General features: G+C 33.8%; 3 long non-coding RNA genes and 1 other non-coding gene across 4 annotated transcripts; 2 read left to right on the top strand and 2 right to left on the bottom strand.

The window, feature by feature from the left end:
- The first annotated feature begins 150 nt into the window (after nucleotides 1–150).
- Nucleotides 151–4812, top strand: LOC117126237. The gene is made up of 2 exons (XR_004448760.1): nucleotides 151–1291; nucleotides 1326–4812. It is a non-coding gene; the product is annotated as an uncharacterized LOC117126237 (long non-coding RNA).
- A 7979-nt stretch (nucleotides 4813–12791) lies between these two features.
- On the top strand, nucleotides 12792–14237 carry LOC117125939. The gene is made up of 2 exons (XR_004448395.1): nucleotides 12792–13620; nucleotides 13707–14237. It is a non-coding gene; the product is annotated as an uncharacterized LOC117125939 (long non-coding RNA).
- A 2402-nt stretch (nucleotides 14238–16639) lies between these two features.
- Nucleotides 16640–17649, bottom strand: LOC103871944. Its single transcript, XR_633600.3, has 2 exons — nucleotides 16997–17649; nucleotides 16640–16915 (listed from the first exon to the last, which is right to left on the bottom strand). It is a non-coding gene; the product is annotated as an uncharacterized LOC103871944 (long non-coding RNA).
- Nucleotides 17650–19576: 1927 nt separating this feature from the next.
- LOC117126392 lies at nucleotides 19577–19683 on the bottom strand. The gene has a single exon (XR_004448959.1). It is a non-coding gene; the product is annotated as a small nucleolar RNA R71 (small nucleolar RNA).
- Nucleotides 19684–21213: the final 1530 nt, after the last annotated feature.

The raw sequence follows: 21213 nt of genomic DNA, 5'->3' as shown, positions 1-21213 counted from the left end.
ATATTCAAATATGACATTATAAATTTCGAATATAATTTAATTATATATTTTTAAATTATACAATTTTATTACTAAAATTTTCAAAAATGTATACAATTTTTTTTAGAAAAATTATAAAAATTTAATCGTAAAATCATTATTTTTTTATATATCTACAAATTTTATAAATATTGTTTAATTTTAATTTTTGGTAATTATGCAACTTTTACAAATTTATTTAATATACTTAATTAAAATAAATAGATCAAAAAATCTATCTAAGATTATAATTTCAAATATATACATGCATATTCTTAAGTATATTTTCTATGTTTAATTAAATCAAATTTATATTAAAATATGAACAAGTGAGTCGAGTAGTGGTTGAAGCTAATAAAGCTGCAACGGCTGCAATTCAGAATCAGATGGATGGTAAATTTTGTCAAAGTTGAAACTTTTTGGTGAAAGGAAAAAAAGTTGCAAATCTTTTTTGTTTTGGTTTGATGTTGATTTCGGTTTTGTTACCGGTTTTCTCTGTAACCCTGATTGAGCTAAAAGAAATGGGAAGCTTGTTTCAGAGGTTTTTAACATAGAAATTTCGATCTTTATTATTTCTTTCTTGACAACAATCTGTATGTACATAGAAGAAGTAGAAGAAGATGAAGATGGTGTCTTCTGTTTTTGTAAATCAACGGCTTTATGATGGAATCTTTGGGAAGAAGTGATGTTGATTGATATTATGATCTTGATCTGGATCACTGACATGTCTTTCTTTTAGATATTACACAATAATTTTGTAATAGTTTACTGTCACTTGGTTGCCCAAGGAAAACTAAAAATTTAGGAGAAGGATGAGAAGATTCTTGCTCGGTCTACGCTCGTAGTATCAAAATAGAATGCAATAATTCTAATTCTATTTTTTAACTATTACTAGAATAGAACCCGCACTTTAAAAGTGCGAAATTATTTTTTTGACAAATGTATTAACATGTTAGTTTCAGATATGGGTGTTCAGATTTAGCTCGCTTTTAGATTGTATTCTTGGTTTTCGATTTGGTTCAGGCTAGTTGTGATTTTTCATTTTTGGTTCAAAAATATAGGAAATGGTTTCAGATAAATTACACTTTTTTGTTCTTAAAAGTTTACAAAAACTTTTTTTTGCTCTTAAAAGATTTTGAACGATTTCGATTTCATTATGTTTATGTGAAGCATATTTATAGGGTACAAAATGTATTTTAAATATTACAATGTTTTTAGTGAATCATCTGTTTGTTATAAAAACCAAAGAAACACATTACAAAATCTTAGATAGGTATAGTTTTTTGACCAAAAAAAAAAAAAGATAGGTATAGTTTATATTATCTAATAGCAGTGTTTTAAAACTCGATTTGGACCCGCAGGCGAACCGGTAAATTCGGTAATCCGATATATAATCCGGTTTGCGTCTTATAAAAATCATTATTTAAGAATCCAACAAACTCACAAAAACCACAAAAACCCAAAACCCGTATATCGGTTAAATCATTGGTTGAACCAGTAGGTAACTTTTATTAGAATCTATTTTATATTATAATTAAGAATTTAGTTTTCAATTTTTATCGTATATAATACCGATTAAACTGTTTTATTTTATAGTATATAATTTTAATTCAATTTTTATTTTATGTATTTATATGAATTGTGTATTGTGCTATGACAAATAAAAGTCAACACCTAAGTGACGTAACAGGTGAACCGGATCTAATGTTTATATGATTCATGCTATTTTGAAGTTTTTGTGTTCATAATAAGGTTAATATAACTCTAACAGAAGAAAAAGTGATTTTGGTCAAGACGCCATATTACAGATACAATATGTTATTATAAATAAGGAAAGAACATAACATTAATGTATGAAAATGTATCAAAAAAATGTATCAATAGGAACCAGAGAGAAACAAACACAATTACCAACGATGTCATTATTGTAGAATAACTATACTGAGAGTTGTGTTAGGTCCAACAGGTCCAATCTAATTTAATATGCATTGACCAGGTCCAATCTATTTAGTAAGGCGTTGGTTTAGTAGATAACCGAATTAGCGTTTAGTATGTCGTTTTTTTTAGTTTAAGTAGATCTCATGATATTTGTATAAGTTGCGTGTAATAAGATTATAACATTCTTGAAAAGGTCCAAAAGTTAATGATAACATGTAACATTTTACATTTTTGTTAAAATTTAATTTTTATATTTGTTTTTTTAGTCATATATACGTTTTTCTTCGATAGTATTGATCCATGTTCAAAAACGCGGGCGAGTTACTGACTAATCGGCCGCAAAAACGGTGTTCGGAAGGCAACCGTAGCGATTATGAGCAGATCGGGAAAATTATGCGGTGACCCGAGTTTCAACTGTTTGAGCCGTAGAATTCAATAAGCCGGCGACTTATATTTTTCGTCGCGTGATATAGATTTATAATATCATAAATTTCTTTGCATAAATGGCTTAGTTTGTGTTAGATTTATAAGATTTTGTTGATAATTTGAAGAAAAATGGTGAAAAAGCAACGAACAGGATGTATAATGCAAGCGACGGCCATTTTAGGTTACAGCTTTTGTGCAGGGAAGATGATAAAAGCGAAAGTACCAGCGTACCCTTTATTAATAATACGAAAATAAACAAAATGTTGTGTACTTTGGGTATTGATCCTGAAGCGCTTGACAATCAAAGCTACACAGGACCACTGAGCCAAGTCAACTTTTTTCAATATCATTACAAAAAATCATATTTACCTACAATTAGATGAAAACCTTTGAAAAAAAATCCCCGATTACTCTCCGATTAATCTCCGAGTTTTCATCAACTCTCTAGGCCCAGACCGACCGCCCGACTCACGCCTAACGTAGTTTCGAACATGGGTATTGATATATAGTAACTTCGAAAAGCCCAACCAATAATGTATTTTTTTTCAAAAAAACCCACGAGCTAAAAAATATCTGTAAATATTTTTTTTTGAAATATGTAATTTTTATATTTGTGTTATTTTGTAATCATATTTGTGTTTAGTGAAGTACATAATCATTTTTCTACATAATTATTTTTAAATTTTTACATGTTTTGCGCTTAATTTGTATATAGATACTTGTCTTATTTTAGTTTTCGTTTTGTTTTAATGGTTTAAAATAGTAAATTTTTAATTTATTTTTTAACGCTCTTGTATTTGTTCAATTTTTTTAATAGAAATGTGTTAATATGTTATGTCTGCTCATTTTCATACTTGATAAATAGCTTGCATGTATACTGAAATAACCTATAAAAACTTTGGTCATAAAAATTAGGAAAATATTCATGTTTACCATTTTCATGGTACTATTATTCATTTTTACCACCATTAAAAGGACATTTTCAAAAATATCTTCTTCATTAAGTAGCAAAATACTCTTATAGATAATTATTTAAATATATAATATATATATATATATATATATATATTATATATAATTTCGAATTATACTTTTCAAATTTGAACTTTTTAATAAATGTTTTTTTTAATTTTCTTTAGATTTTTTTTATGTTTGAAACTATTTTGAAATTTTTTTATATTTTTTATATTTTTAAGTGTTTATTTATATATTTATTAGAATATTAAATTTTAACATTTTAAAAACCCTACACCACCCCTCAACTCTAAACCTAGATTAGTTAACCATATCGTTATAAATGTCGCTACATTTATTAAAAGTGAGGGTAAAAGTGGTTAGCCTAAACATGAAAATTGATATTTTTGACAATTTCTCTAAAAATTAAATGTTATCAATAACCCATTCCACCACTAATTAATTTAATATTAGTTAACTTTTAAAATTTCATTTTAATATATACCGAGTTGATTTGTAAAATTTTTATTTTACGAAACAATGTATATTCATATAAAATTTTTATTTATGTTTTCAATATTTTATAATCAATTTATATTTTATATAAAAATAATTGTATAACAATTAAAATATAATAATTCATTTATTTGGTGTGTCTCATGTTTGTTTTAATTTATTTATAACAAACTAAAATTAAAACCAAGTTTTTAAATTGTTTTGTATTAGTCAAAAAGAATTTTTTATAAATTATTAATATAACAAATTAATGTGTTTGTTATAGAAGTCTTGAAAATATATATAATAACTCAAATATAAGATATTTAAATTTAAAATATTGTTGTCATAGAAAATTAAGATATTTTCAAAAAATCTAATTCTTATAGAAGTTTATAAATTATGGTGATGGAGGGTTTAATAGATTATATACCCGTACTACTTCCTCAATCAAATAGTTAATGTGTTTGTTATAGACTCCAATATGCAATTTACTGTAACTGTTATTTACCCAATGCCATGTGCATTTGGTATAAACAAAATGAAAAAAAAAATTATTAATATCTGAAAATGTCAAATAATGTGTAGTGGAAAGAAGTGGATCCCGTGTATTGTGGGATTACACTAAATTGAATGTCACGAAATGGAGCATTTAGATTAGTAAAAGTAGTTACGGTTATCCAATTGTCTTTAGATTCAGTTGAGCAAAAAAAAATTAATATATATAAATTCATTAAATCTATTAATAGAATAGATTAGATTTTGACCTGCATTTTCTAAGAGCGGGTTTGTTTTCGAAATTAAATATTTTTTTAAAATGAATTTCAATAAAAAAAAAATAGTGTATAGGTCTAGGTACATTTACATAGAACCATGAACCGAACCATATCAAACAGAAAAACACAAAACCAAAATTGAAATTAATTTCATAAATAACCCAGCAGATATGATATCTCTGAAGTCAAAAATTGAAACCGAACATAGAACCAAATGGGTACTTGAGTTTTAAAATACAAATTATATACCAATAAATAATAATTATATTTGATTTCTAAATAACCAAATATCTAAAAACTACTATTTATAAACCAAATTACCCAAAATTAAAATACCCTAATATTTTTTATTAAAAATATCAGATATCTTTGTCCGATATCATATTAGCCAAAATTGAAATACCCAAAATATCAGATATTTTTTATTTAAAATTATCCAAATCATTTAATGTTTTTATTCGAACAAATTGAATTTCCTGATATTCCACAAAATTAAATTTCCTTGATTTTACACTCTTGGTTGACATTTTTATATGAACCCAATTATGGAGATTGGTAATGTTGCCAAATGATGAAACATGTTTTATTGGTTTAATTGGTTTGAGAGTCACAAATACAATTATCAATAAACTTTAATGGGCTTTTTATTCCCTTTGGCTATATGACGGAAGAGCATTAAAATTCTCTCCTGTATTTGGTAAGATAATAGTCATTAGCATATTCTCCATATATTCTTTATTGAGATGTGTTTGTTTTTTATTTTAAAATTTTAATGATGGTCACATGTTGTTATAATATATAGGGAAATACCAAAATATAATAAAAGGAAAGGGTCCAAATAACTTTCATAGGTAGATTTTTTGGAACTCCTTCCCTTTTAATAGTATTAATACTAAATTTTTCACCCGCACATCCGTTCGGGTAGATTTTCATTTTATAAATATATAACGGATACCATCGCGAAACTTTAAAAGATATTTATATTTTAGTGTTATATATTGTGTAAATCTATAATGTTATTGGTTATGTTTCTTATTCGATATTATTAATGTATAATGATTTGTTTTATATAATATACTTTATTATAATTATAATTATATATTAATATATTTTCGAGTTTGGTAAAATAATTTCATAGTATGAAATTAAAAAAATTGAGAATCTCCTTCATTTTTTCTAATTTTTACAGACTGAATAAATATATTTTAAAATTTTATTTAGTTATACTATAAAACTGATATTTTCTTAGCATAATTTATATTTCTATATTATTTATTTTAGTATATTGTGGGATTTTATAAGTAAATACATAATAATAATACTATATTATTAATTATGAAATCAATCGCTACATTAATTTAAAAATATTTTAAAATTTTATTAAGATTTTGTTAGGGTTTTTAACATATTTTGTTATAAGTAAAAATAAAATTAAAATTTACAGTTAAAATTTATTTATTAATATCTATATAATTTATAAGATTTTTTCGAAATTTTATATATTAAATAAATTAACTTAAATAGTCAAATAGATGTAATTGATTGATGAAAGATAAGAATATTAAGAAAAAAAAGGGAAAGACGGCGATGAGCAAGGCGATTTAGGGTTTCATGTTTTCTCGAAGATGGGATCCGGGGATTACCAACGGTGAATGGATCGAAGGGAATCTTGGTCAAATCAAGGTTCGGACAGATACGGGAAGACGATTTTCATCACACCATCGATGTATGATAATGGAATTCCGAGTGGATATCTCAGAGGAGATCTGGAAGATTGGGTTTGTTGGGGAACAAAATTCGATTTCAATCATCTTTAAGATGAAATCGATTGCATTTAAAGGTATTACCTTTCATTCCCTCCAACTGAGTATCTTTCTGGATGGAGAGGAGATGCAAGGGACCGTCAAACCCGAACTCTGGAAACCTGCAGAGTTAATTTTTATGGATAAAGTCTTACTAGTATCTAGCAAGCAGTGGGTGGGGGTTTTTATTTTCAAAATATGCTCCATGAGTTTTTGTTTGTCTTTGGGACTTATGGGTCTTGAGGGTTTTGCCCCGTTTATGGTCTTCTTTACGTGTTTGCAATGGAATGATATAGTTTCTTTGGCTTTGTGGTGTTGTGATTCTTCTTGGTTCCTTAAGGCCTACGGTATACTCCTTAAGCTTAGCATTGGTAAGGACTCTGTAGTTTGGGTTCGATTGGGAATGGGTACTATGACTGTTGATGGATCTTGGACGTCTCTAGAGTGTATGTGGGTCTTTTTTATGTTAGCCTGGTTAGTTGAGGTTAGCTGCTTTAATAGGAGATCGGCTAGGACTATTGGATCACTTTGGAGATTCACTCGATGGTATCATGCATGCATTGTTGGTTTTTGGTGCAGGTGCTATTACGGTTTGCTGGGGGAGAGTAGGAAAGTCTCATCTTGGGTGGGAGCAGGGGGCGTAGATACACAAGCTCTGTCGATGTGGAGAGACAAGATCGAGTTTAGGTTCTCGTTTATAAAGGTTTTTATATGGGAGATGCAAGGGAGGATGGCAAGGGATATGAATTGTGTCTCTTTAAACACATTCATTTACCTGATGGGATGGCAGTGTTGGAGAGAATACTCCCATGACGGTTGGAATGTGGTAAGTAGGTTGCTTGGGTTTGAAGGTATTACCGTATCGGAGAAAGGTTTCAACCGAGTGTGGTGTTTTGTGTTTTTAACGGAGTGTGGTTTTTGTAAGTTGTATTATTGGTGGCAAATCTGTTTATTATGGGAAACAAGAGTTTTTTTAAATATTGTGTGGGATCATATTTTGGTTATGTGGATTCAGAGAAGGCTACTTAATTTTTTAAATGAGACCTCTTTTATTCGTAAACGTTGGAAGGTCAGGGATTACCTAACAATTTTTTTAGTATATAAACGTTCTGGGCAACTGGAATATTTGAGGAAATGGTCGGGGATGATATATACAAGGAAAATCATAAGGATGAATGGATTTTGGAGTATGGTTGGAAAGGGAAACAATGAGACTAAGAATTTCATTAAATTAGAAGTCTCTAGTCTCACGGAGCAACCAGATTTTCTTTTTTAATGAGAGTTCTAAGTTGGAATTACAGAGGAGTGGGAAGTAAGTGGACCATCAGGTATCTTAGGGAAATATGGCATAAGCATAAACCGGATTTTTTATTTTTATCTGAAAAAAAACAAGATTCTCTGCTAAGGTATCTAACAGGTTTTTTACGGATCCTTTCATGCATCATAATGTTAAGTATCTTGTCTGGTGGTATCAGTGGGAATGAAAGGAAGAAGGGGCTTCACAGGATTGTTTTCATGGTGATAATATTGCCGACGGATAATAAGATGTTGGTAATAGAGCGGTTTGTACAAATGCTAGTTTTGCTGGTTCTGTTGGATAAAGTGACGTTTGTATTGGAGAGTTATTATCAGAATGGCGAGGAATGGCTTGGTTGGGGGACATGTAAAAGAAAACATATTAGTTTGTGCTGGTTTGGAAGTGTGAATATTTTTCGTTTGCAAGTTCAAAGTAATATTAGGGCATTAGTTTTTAATTGTCGATTCTTTTGGTTGTTTGGGAGATTATGGTTTTCGGGTTGTAGAATTCATCTAGCCGGTTTAACAACGATGCAAATGCCACAGGTTTGGTTTCGTGAGCGGTGGAAACAGTACTTTATTAAATACTCTCGGAGTGTGTTCTTCGGTAAAGGTGTGACGGATTTATTTATGGGTACTGCATGTGTTTTAATCATCAGGAGGTGGTTTTCATGGAATTCTGGACTGGATGGGTTTTTGGGTGGCATTGGACCTGAATCTTCTCGCTCGTATGAGCAATACAAACGTTTTTATTTATGAAAATATTAAGTTGGAATTGCAGAGGACTTGGAAGTCATTGGACCATAAGTTATCTTAAGGAAATACGGCATAAACATAAACCAGACTTTTTATTTCTTTCTGAGACTAAACAGGAGTTTGAATTTGTTCAAAAATTTCAATCTCATTATGGGTATGATAAATTGGTCACGGTGGATCCGAACGGGAGGAGTGGTGGTTTAGTTCTCTTTTATAACAACGAGTACCAAGTAAAGATCCTATATTATAGTAATCGAATGATTGATGTTGAAGCGGTGACTAAGGGGAAACAAGTCTTTCTTACTTTTGTTTATGGAGATCCGGTTCAACAGCTTAGAGAACAAGTATGGGAAAGATTAACTCGGTATGGGCTAGCACGATCGGAACCTTGGTTTATTATTGGAGATCTAAATGAAATTACTGGGAATCATGAAAAGGATGGGGGGGCTTTACGCAATGCAGCTTCTTTTATTCCCTTTAATAATATGATTAGAAATAGTGGTTTGCTTGAATTTCCGGCCCGAGGTAATAAAATGTCATGGCAAGGACGAAGGGGTAAAGGGAAAGGAGCATTTACGGTTAGATGTCGTCTGGATAGAGCCTTGGCTAACGAGGAATGGCATACACTTTTCCCATATTCTTATACAAATATTTGAGAATGGTGGGATCGGATCATAGACCAGTGGTAGCTTTTTTGGACGATAAGGTCCCAGGACGGAAAAGAGGACAATTCAGGTTTGACAAGCGGTGGATTGGCCAAGAAGGACTCATGGAATCAATTGTATCGGGATGGACAGAAAATCAGGAAGGCATTTCTGGTGATTTTACGACAAAGATCAATAATTGTCGTCATGAAATATCAACATGGCGGAAGAATAATCAACCATATGGGAAGGACAAAATTCTTAATCTTCAAAATGCGTTGGAAGAAGTACAAACTGATAACAATAGGTCACAAGAGGAAATTATTGAGATTTCCAGGAAATTACAAGAGGCATATAGGGATGAAGAGGAATATTGGCACCAGAAGAGTAGGAATATGTGGTATTCATCTGGGGACCTAAATACTAAGTTTTATCATGCTTTGACAAAGCAACGACGGATCCGAAACAAAATAGTGGGTCTCCACGATGAAGAAGGTAATTGGATCTCAGAAGAAAATGGTGTTGAGAAAGTGGCAGTGGATTATTTTACTGGCTTGTTTAGTTCATCCAACCCACGGGAGTTTGATAGTTTCTTGGAGGAAATAGGTCCTTCAATTTCCCCCCAGATGAATCAATTGTTATTACGAAGAGCTACGGAGGAAGAAGTTAGACAAGCACTATTCATGATGCATCCAGAGAAAGCGCCTGGCCCAGATGGAATGACGGCCCTCTTTTTCCAACATTCCTGGAGCGTTGTTAAGAAGGATGTGGTTGATTTGGTTAATAATTTTTTGGTCTCAGGAGATATGGATTCACGTTTAAACATAACAAACATCTGTATGATCCCAAAAGTCGAGAGACCTACCAGGATGGCGGAACTAAGACCGATAAGCCTATGTAACGTTGGTTATAAGATCATTTCGAAAGTTTTGTGTCAGAGATTGAAGATTTGTCTTCCCCATTTAATTTCGGAGACGCAATCGGCTTTTGTGGCAGGAAGGTTAATATCAGACAATATTCTTATTGCGCAGGAAATGTTTCATGGGTTGCGAACCAACAAATCCTGTCAAAATAAGTTTATGGCAATTAAAACGGATATGAGTAAGGCATATGATCGGATAGAGTGGAGTTTTATTGAGGCCTTACTTACTAAAATGGGATTTGACCCGCATTGGGTTAAATTAATGCAAGAATGTATATCTTCAGTTCAATATAGAGTTTTACTCAATGGGCAGCCTCGAGGTCTCATTATCCCTAAGCGGGGTTTACGGCAGGGAGATCCATTATCTCCTTATTTATTTATTATGTGCACAGAGGCTCTAATTATGAATATCAAAAAGGCAGAGCGGATGAAACAATTAACCGGTATGAAGGTAGCCCGAGCGTGTCCAGCTGTTTCTCATCTGCTATTTGCGGATGATAGTTTGTTCTTTTGCAAGGCCAATAAAGAAGAGTGTCATACTATTCTTAGGATACTAAAGGATTATGAGGCTGTGTCAGGACAACAAATTAATTTTCAAAAATCTTCAATTCAATTTGGACATAAGATTGAGGAATCAAGCCGTCAGGAATTGCGAGATATTTTGGGGATTCAGAATTTAGGAGGAATGGGTTCCTATTTGGGATTGCCGGAAAGCTTAGGAGGATCCAAGGTTCAGGTGTTTGGTTTTGTACAAGATCGGTTGAATAATAGGGTGAATGGTTGGACTTTTAGATTTTTCACCAAAGGGGGAAAAGAGGTGATTATTAAATCAGTCATAACGGCCCTACCAAACCATGTAATGTCGGTGTATCGATTACCGAAAGCCACAGTGAAGAAATTAACGAGTGCGGTTGCTCAGTTTTGGTGGAGTCCAGGAGGAAGTACACGTGGTATGCATTGGAAATCATGGGATAAATTGTGTGAACACAAGGATAACGGTGGATTAGGGTTCAAAGATTTAAATGATTTTAATACGGCAATGCTTGGAAAGCAATTGTGGAGACTGATCGAGAAGCCAAATTCTCTTTTCTCTCGAGTCTTCAAAGGACGGTATTATAGGAATGCTTCACCCCTGGAACCGATTCGCTCATATTCTCCGTCGTATGGCTGGAGGAGTATCACCTCTGCTAGATCTCTGGTTTGTAAAGGACTAATTAAAAGGGTGGGTACAGGATCATCTATCTCAGTATGGAACGATCCCTGGATCCCATCCACTCGCCCGAGACCAGCTAATAAAAATTTTCACAATAGTTACCCGGATCTTACAGTGGATTCCCTTATTCATCAGGAATCTCGCACTTGGAATTTACAGGCACTTAGGACTTTGGTGGAGCCAGATGATGCAAAGTTGATTGAAGGTATTCCTCTGAGTAGAAATCAGATGGAAGATAGAAATGGTTGGCATTTCACTAATAATGGAAAATATTCGGTACAATCAGGGTATCAAGTAGAAAGGATTTATCCTGACAAGAAAAAACCACCAGATTATTATGGTCCCAATGTGGACATACTTAAGGCTTTTTGTTGGAAAGTTAAGTGCCCTCCAAAGTTATGGCATTTTATATGGCAGTTGATAACAGGTTGTATAGCAGTGACAAAGAATTTAAAATCAAGAGGAATACAAGGAGATACTGTTTGTGCACGGTGTGGAAATCCAGAGGAATCAGTTAATCATGTTTTCTTTGAATGTCCTCCGGCACGACAAGTGTGGGCACTATCAAAGATCCCATCAAACCCAAATATTTTTCCAACTGGTTCCCTTTTTACTAATATGGATCATTTATTTTGGAGAGTTAACCCGAAAATGGAGGATCATCAGTTTGCATGGATACTATGGTATATTTGGAAGGGCAGGAATAATAAGGTTTTCAGTAATATTGATGTTGAGCCGAGAGACGTTAAAATTAGCAGAATTAGAGTCAAGACTTTGGAATGAAGCGCAGAATATCAACAATCCAAGGGTCGCTCCTGAAGTTCAAGGCAGATTGCCCTTAGTGACCACAGGTAGATGGTGTTTTACGGATGGTTCTTGGAAGGATAAAGATGGTTTTTCAGGCCAAGGTTGGCTCAGTACACTTCCAGGGTTTGAGAGACTGTTAGGGGCAAGGAATGTAAGGGCAAGTTTATCACCTCTTCATGCGGAGATAGAGGCACTGATTTGGGCAATGGAATGTATGAAAAATTTACGACAGTATCAGGTTACTTTCGCAACGGATTGTTCTCAACTGGTGAAGATGGTTTCGGAACCAGAGGAATGGCCAGCATTTGAGAGTTACCTGGAGGATATCAAGCTTTTGAGAAGAAGTTTCACCAATTCAGAAGTTATTCATGTATCGAGGACGGACAATAAAATGGCGGACCGCTTGGCACGCAGTGCTAGGATACAACCGTCGTTCGTCATACATATGGATACAGAGTCACCACCTTGGTTTACGGAGTCTTTATGAGTCTGTAAATTTTCTTGCTGTAAAAAAAAAAAAAAAGATGTAATTGATGAAATAGACCTAGTATGATTTTTTATGGTATTTCTTTTAATAAAGAAGATATAGAATATAATTATAAAATTTTGAAAAATAGCATACACTTTTATTTTATTTTGTTTCATAATAAAATTTTATTTAAATTAATGTATAATAGTATATATTATTAATTACGAAATTACTCAATGGTATTAATTTAAATAAAATATTTTAAAATTTTAGAAAGATTTTGTTAGATTTTTTCTCAATATTTTGTTATAACTAAAAATAAAATTTAAATTTACAAATAAAATTGATTTATTATTAATATTTTTATATATTGAATAGATTAATATAAATAATTAAATAAATGTAATTAATGAAATGAACCTAAATAAGGTTAGTATGACTTTTTTATGGTAGATAAAAATGGTACTTCTTTTTTAATAGAGAAGATGTTAGCTAACCGAACAGTGGTGGTTAATGAAAGAGGATGCTTTGGGGGGAAATATGTAAATATTGTTGGTTTTGAGACTTGTTTCTGCGGATATTATTTAGCTAAGTTAGTTAAGCTTCAGCCAAACAGTACTAGTTATAAAAAAAAAGTTATGTTAGCTGAAGTTATTTTCAGTTATCTTGGATTCATAATGTAAACATAGCTTAGTATCAGCATCTTGTTCCCAAACAGTAAAGTATATGCACTTTTAATTGAAAATATGACATGTATGCAAAGACAATAAAGAGAGCTGCAAATCCCCTCCCTGGACATAACAAAGTACAATAGGCACAAGAGATTTCCTCTCACAGTGGTACAGTACACTGTCGCCAAATGAAGACAAAACACAATAAAGGTAGAGAATTTTGCTTCCACAGCAAGGTGCTCTGCTTGCTCTATTTATAGACTTACTAACCTACAAGAAAGCAAAGCAAAGCAGAGCAAAAAGCAAAGCAAAGAAGAGAGCAAAAAAAAAACAATGGCTGGAGGAGGTGTAGTACGATTTGTTGTGAAGTTGATCAAAATGGCTCTTTCAGTTCTGAAGGAGGTCTCAAAGGTGATTCTCAGGAAAGGCAAAGGTTAGTGGGGCTCAACCTTCTACTATTTCTTTCTAATTTTCCATTCTCTGTTTCTCTAACTACACAATATCTTTATTTGTTGTCAGCTTGGGTTGTGAAGGTTTCTGAAGGCAACCAGGTCCTTCTTTCAAAGGGTTTTCAGAACCTTGTTTGAGAAGATTTGGGAGAGAGTTGGGGGAGAAGATGTCAGGGAGAGGATTGAGCAGTTGAGGGAGGAGTATGAGAAGTCAAGGAATGAGAGGGAGGAGGAGTGTGAGAAGTTGAGGAAGGATGCTGAGGAGGAGGAAGCTGCTGAGGAGAAAGAGAAGGAAGCTGCTGAAGAGAAAGAGGAGGAGGAAGAAGAAGAGGAGACCAAGTGGAGCAAGATGGATGAAGAGATGGAGCGTATCTGTGGAGTCTGTGGAGCTGGAGATCCGTTTGTTTGGGGAAACTAGAAGAAATAAGTAGTAGTTTTTGTTTCTGTTCGTTCTTGTGTCTTGTCATGTGTTAGAAATAATCTGGTTAGTTTATTTAAATTTGATGTAAAAATAATTGATAGATATTTCGTAATAACAAATGCTTGTAGAATTATATATGTAATTATCACATTAACTTCTCAAACATATATTATGTATCTTCTTCGGCGTTTTCTTATTTTTTCGCTACCATTTCATTCTTTTAATTAAATTTTTGCTAATGTTTTCCTAATTTTTTACATATTTTTACCAAATATTTATTTTGCTCTCTAAATAATAATACAAAACATACAATCATCAAACCAAAAATCAATCTTAGAATTCTTTTTAATCATAACATTACCATATTCACTATATTATTTGACTTAAATGCAAAACAATTTTTAAATCAAACTTCTCACATGTTCCGTTAAATATAATCCTCCTAATCTTCAATGCCTAATTATTTATAAAGCATTTATAGACATTATAATAGATTAGTAGTTATTATAGATACGATTATTTTTATATGAATATGAAATCATTATATCGATTTCAACTTTATTGTAATAGATAGATACATATTGGACATTATGGTTTAAGATCCTGTTACGCCTTTAGTTTAATTTTTTGCTATAACAAAATCTCTTCAAATCACTTAATTACGATATGACTCATAAGTTTTGTTTTTGGATGAAAGGTGGATATGACTTGTAAGTAACAAAAGGAAATGGACAACTAGCTTTTGTAAAAGACAAAGCACATGACCTCTAACTTTAATCCAGTTATACATGAATATAAGACTATCTTAATTTTACTAGCAAACAATTCTTTGCTACAAAATCTCTTTTCTAAATACGAAAGTGTTTGGCCTGCTAAGCTTGGCATCGCATGTTTGGTAGCTACTGATTCTCGAAAGCGACCAAAGAAAAAAAAATCAATAGTTATATGATAACAAAAGAAGAATTTTTCTTATTCAAGACTTCAAATAAATGATAAATCTGTCATCTGCGGCCAATTTTCAGAATCAGGGTAAGTAGAAGTAGGAAAATTTTGGTCGAGCAAAGACATGAACCACTACAACTTTTTGAAAACAGTGATCAAGACAAAGGTTATTAAAACCTAATCCAGTCGGCTATATTGACTTTGCTTGATTTTATCTTAAGCATCACCATTATTATCCATTGCAAAACTTCTTATTTGTGTTTATATATTTATAAATATCACATTGCTAAATATAGCTCAAGAATTATCATCATGACTTTATTAAACACTGTATATATATATGAATTCGAACACTGAAACTCTTTTGTCGCATCGTAGTCCACTAAAATTCGAAAACTGAAACTCTTTTGTCGCATTTTGTCACAAGAATTATCATCATGATTTTCCGCATCAAATCTATTTAGTAAATATGTATGATTGAATAACACTTGATTTGAATTAAAATTTATGAATCATTAAATCAATAACACATGATTTCAATACATATTTTAAAATCATAGAATCAATAACACTAAATTTAATTTGGATTTTCAAATCCATCAAAATACACTAACCAATAACCGCTACTAAGATAGCTCATGAGTCTCTGAAAGGACAATTAAAGCAAATAGAGATTTACACCGATACGATACCAACTCATTTCATAATTTCCTATCTAATCAACAAATTGACTCAATAATCACCGAATTCAAGCTTATTGGCACGATAATTATATCATTAAAGATAACAGCTAGATCGTTAGTTATGTCTTCTTCTTCTTTTTTTATAGGGAAGTTTACTAGAATGACTTAAATTAGTGTAGAAATTACTAGAATGACTCTTAGAAGTTTTAAATTACTAAAAATATTTTATGGTCGAAAATACCCTTGACTATAGTTATGATCAAAAAACAATATTACAAAAGTGCCATTTGAAATTATTAAAAAAATTTCGACGGCAGATTTATTTAACGAAAAACAAATCTACCGAAATATAAATCTGTTAAATTAAACTGTTGTAAAATTTATATCTGCCATGTATTTGGTGGCAGACTTTTCTGTTACGGTAGATATTTTTAAGCTGGTAAATTTGTTTGACCGATTTAAGATTGTCGATAGATTTATCTATTTTAGTCTGTCATATGTAGTAACCGATTTGTTGAAGTCATCAGTTTTTTTTCGAAGTAGTCAGAGTTTTGAGACAGATATGTTTATCAGTAATATATATAAAATTTTATGATAGATATGTTTACCCGATTTAAATTTTCAATCGACTTTTGTATTCATTTGGTGGCAGATTTTATAAATTGCTGTTTTCGGTAGCAGACTTTTAGACTTTTAAACAAAAATCTGGGTTTTGAGTAAGCCAAACTTAAATCAATAGAAATTAAAGCTGGTTTACTTTCATTTTGAATCTGGTTTATTTCTAGTGTAACTAAGACCATTTTTTTAAGTTTGCAACTGTTGTCTTCTTCATCCCACTTTTCTTTCTTATCAAGATGTCCCTATTTCAGTCTCTTGTTGCTATCTTTATATATTGGCGAAATCAGCGGTTGATGTTTTTGCATTCGAGCATACAACTTGTTTGGTTCTTTTGTTACATTCAAGCATACAACTTGTTTGGTTCTATTTGGCTTTTGGAATTATTTTGTGTCGGAATTACATTCGAACATACAACTTGTTTGGTTCTATATATTTCATAATTTACAACTAACTAAGCCGCAAATTCTTACGTAATAGCCATCTGATACAACATATACGGACATTTCTCGTGAAGTCAACATAATTTACAATAACTAAACTAGCTCTCATCTTCTGTTTCATAGCTTAAAGATCATCTCATTTATGCTGCTTACATGAATGCTCTTCTTCTACAATCTGCTAGGAAGAGATCAAGAGATTCAGTTTCTCCTTCCAAGTTGGAAAAGCTATCCCAAAAACAATTTATAATACACTTACATCATTACACTAAACTTTCTCGTTGTCAGTTTCCTACTACAACCAGACTTATAACTCTCGTAGGCAAGCGAGCTTCTAGGGAAAAATGTAGTTCCAGAACTCTTGCTGCTTCTTGGTGATCTCCTTCTCTCCATTGATGGTCAAAGAACTCACAAATCATTTACAAACTCTGTCCTCAATCTAGTACAAACTAATTCTCAAATACCTGATAAAAACAAAATCTTCATTTTTTAACAAAACACCAATATAGACAGACATAAACAAGAAATATAAAGAACATAGGACTTTTCTAATTATGTCTGAAAATTGCAGATTCTTGTTACAGAACTATCAATTTTACTTTATGGTTTCTCCTAAACCATAAACTGAGATTTACAGTTTCATCATGTAAAGAAAGAAAATTGACAGTGGAGCCAATCAAACACTGAACTTTGCTATGGACTGGAATTTGGGCTTTTCAAAATCAAACAATCACTCAATCAATAGATGTAGTACATGAACCCTAACAAATCTGAGTAGTAAAGAATCGTGAATTATCGTTAAAATCTTCGGAAGTGATGAAGAGATTTCCGTCGAAGGCGACTTATGGTTCCTCCCCTGCGATGGAGATGACAGCGAGATAGTGTGGAGGAGGCGGATTTGAAGTCGGAGATAACTGATATATGGTGTTTTATACATCTTGTATATATGCTTTTAAATTGGTTTTCAAGTCTTTATCGAGTCTTCCTAGTCCTTTTGGAGTCATTACAGGTCTGGAGTTGCATTGGATGGGAGATGGATCAGCTGGAACAAAAGAGGCAGAAAACAATGCAATTTGGTGGTTTTCACGCAGAACAGTCTTGATGACTGTTCCGAGTGAGTGTTCCAGCGGCAGAGATTTTTTAGGAAACTACAATCATTACGGGATTTGTCCTAATTATCCATATTTTCTCTCCCAGCCGCCTGTGGCTTTGATATATCATATTTTCTGTTTCTCTTTATCATTCTACGCTATTCTAGACAGAAGAAAACCATTGGAGACTTTAGAATTTGAGGATTTGCTTATTGTAAAGGGAGAAGGCTCCATCTCTCTCGTCATAGAGAAGATTATCCTGAACCCTATTCTTATTCTATTGAATTGCATGATGTTTTATTCAGTCTTGTCTCTGTGATTTCTTTGTCCATGTCTGAGTAGTCGCTTGTTAGGTTTAGGGTGTTAAGGATCATGGATCATTGAGCTAGACACAAATAGGATTGTTATTCTTTGATATCTCTGTCTATTGTTATGCTTATTGCTTATGTTAAACTGGCCATTTAGCATCTAATCACAAGTTTAATCTATTCATCAAAAGTGTTTTAGGTTACTGGAAATAGCATAGATAGGCGATTTGTCCTTAGCCAACGAAAGCTGATGTTAAGGCGAATCGTGAACAAATTGAATCTGAACTTAATGCTTGTCATCATTCTCTGATCCAAACGACAGTTTAGGCATTAGGATTGCTTGATAAATTGGTAGACACCACGACAGTGGGTTTATCTATTCTTGTTGTTCAAGTTCTAGATTGGCTCATATTGTTTTCTTGAATAGTTGTGTAGCTCATGATCCTAAGTATCCCAATGAATCACCCTGAACCTAGCTCTTTTAATCATCTGAAAACCTTTTAACTAGTCTTTTATTTTCTGTTATAATACCTCAATCTTAAAACCCCCATATTGTTTTAGCTAAGTATTGATCCTATAGAAATAAAGTGTAACAGTTGGTCTCTGTGGATTCGATCCTAAAGTGCTACATCGACATACCATTCGATTGTGGTAGTGTGCACATTAGGTTATTTGGTGTGCGTATACACGTAATATCAAATTGGCGCCGTTGCCGGGGACCATCTTTTTACCTTTATTTTTCGGTTATTTATTTAGTCTAAGACCTCTAACTTGCCTTATCATTTTTGTTGCAGCTAATGTTCCAGGTGCATGACCAGTAGACATACTCGGAGAAACGCACAAGGAGAGTTAGTTACATTTACTAACAAGGAGCTAGCAAGGTTAGAAAGAACAAATCGTCAACAGCCAAGGCAAACTGACACCACTATGGGTGATCACGCCAATCAGGATGATCTCGCTGCGGCTATGGCACTCATGCAGCAGCAGATGCAACAAATGCAGCAGACCATCCAAGCTCAGCAGGATGCTGCTGAACAGGCTGCTCTCGCGCAGCAAGAACAACAGGCGCAGACTGTTCCAATCGGGCAGAGAAACCTTCCGCGTAACATCCCTACTACGCGCTCTGCCATTGTTCCTCCACTCTGCACCAGGCAGGACTTCGAGATCAAGCCTGCTTTGATTGGTCTAGTACAGAGAAAGGTGTTCTCTGGTCTCTCTACAGAAATTCCAATGGAGCATATTGAGAGCTTCGAAAAAGTCTGCAGTTTCACTCGCGTGAATGGTGTTCCACCAGACTACATCACGTGCATGTTATTCCCATTCTCTCTTGATGGAAAAGCTGCACGGTGGTTGAACTCTCTCCCTACCGGCTCTCTCACTTCATGGGAACAGGTCCGATCAGCGTTCCTCAGCCATTTCTACTCTAAAGCGAGAACAACTGCATTGAGGAACAAGATCACCTCCTTCAGACAGCTCACTGATGAGCTTTTCTGCGACGCATGGGAGCGCTTCAATGACTATCGCAGAGAATGTCCTCACCATGGATTTGATGATGATTATATTCTGGACATTTTCTATGATGGAGTGGACTGGAAATACCAAGGTGCTCTAAACTCTGCGAGCAATGGAGACTTCATGACTCAAACCACTGCTGGAGCGTTTAAGCTGATTGAGAACATGTCTGCTAGCTCAGCTAATAAGAAAGAGGAGAGTGATTGCTCCAAGAAAGGAAACAGTTCTGACGCCCAGAAAATAGATGAGCTGACTGCCAAAGTTGATCAGCGCTACTGAAAAACAACCAAGGGCACGTCTTCAGCATGGAGCAAGCTACGGCCGGGCATTTTCAGAACCAGAACAAGCGACAACCGCAGAGCAATCAGCAAGCTGTTCCAGCTAACGAGAACAGTCATCCAGATGAGCTGCAAGGTCTGGGTATGATGATGCAACAGCTGTTGCAGGGTCAGCAGGTTCAGGCCAAAGTGTTGAATCAGGTAACCACAGAAATTGACACCAGGATGGGCAACATGTTCACTGAGCTGAATAACAAGTATGACAATCTTGCGATCCATATGAGAAAGATCGATGTTCAGCTTGCTCAAACAGCTGAGAGTGTCAAGAGGCAACAAGAGACGCTCCCTGGAAGAACTGATAAAAATCCTAGGACTGAGCACTGTAATGCAGTAGAGCAGCCGTTTGCTGAGACTATTCTAGTCGCAGAAGAGAACACAGAGCAGTCTGCTAGCTCTGGAGTGATTGCTCCTAGCGAACCTGCTGAGACTCCACCATCTCGAGTCTATGTTCCCAAAGTTCCCTATCCAATTCCACCTAGACATCTGATGGATCCCATTAGTGAAGAGCAGCTGATAGGTTTTAACAAGATGGTGAGAAGGCTTCCTAAAGAACTTGCATTTGAAGATGCTCTGCAGATTCGTCCATTGCTCAAGTTCTTTAAAAACTGTAGAGAGACTCAAGAGGAGATCAAGGTCCTCTATACCAAAGCACTGTCTACACCAGCACTGAAAGTATTGCCTAAGGTTGATGATCCTGGAAAGTTTGTTTTCCCATGTTCCATCGCAGGAACAACCTTCAAGGATGCTCTTTGTGACTCTGGTTCTTGTGTGAATCTCGTCTCAAAGGCTATTGTAGACGATTTGGCTATTGCTGATGTTGAGCGTTCTCAGCTGACCCTAACCTTTGCAAACTCTTCCAGAGCAGTCCCATATGGAACCATCCGCAGCCTTCATGTTCAAGTAGGGGAATGCATTGTTCCTGCTGAGTTTCAAGTTGTTGAGATGAACAAGGATCATGAGATGCCTTTGATATTTGGAAGGACATTCATGGCTACTGTTGGAGCAACCATCGATATGCCCAACAAGAGAGTCTGCTTCTCCAACATCAACAAGAAAGTTTTCTACAAGGCTGTACCCACCAGATCTTCCTCATCACACGCCTCTCGCATCTCAGTGTTTGATGTAGAAAAGCTGAAAGTTGTTCCAGAAAAGGAGCATGGTGATAAGGGTGAGAGCAGGCTGTTCTCTGATGAAGATCCTAGCACTGATCCTACTAAATTCAGAGGG

Source organism: Brassica rapa, chromosome A06, assembly GCF_000309985.2.
Source record: "Brassica rapa cultivar Chiifu-401-42 chromosome A06, CAAS_Brap_v3.01, whole genome shotgun sequence".
In the NCBI taxonomy this organism is placed as follows: Eukaryota; Viridiplantae; Streptophyta; class Magnoliopsida; order Brassicales; family Brassicaceae; genus Brassica; species Brassica rapa.
This window is presented reverse-complemented; position numbering and strand designations above follow the sequence as displayed.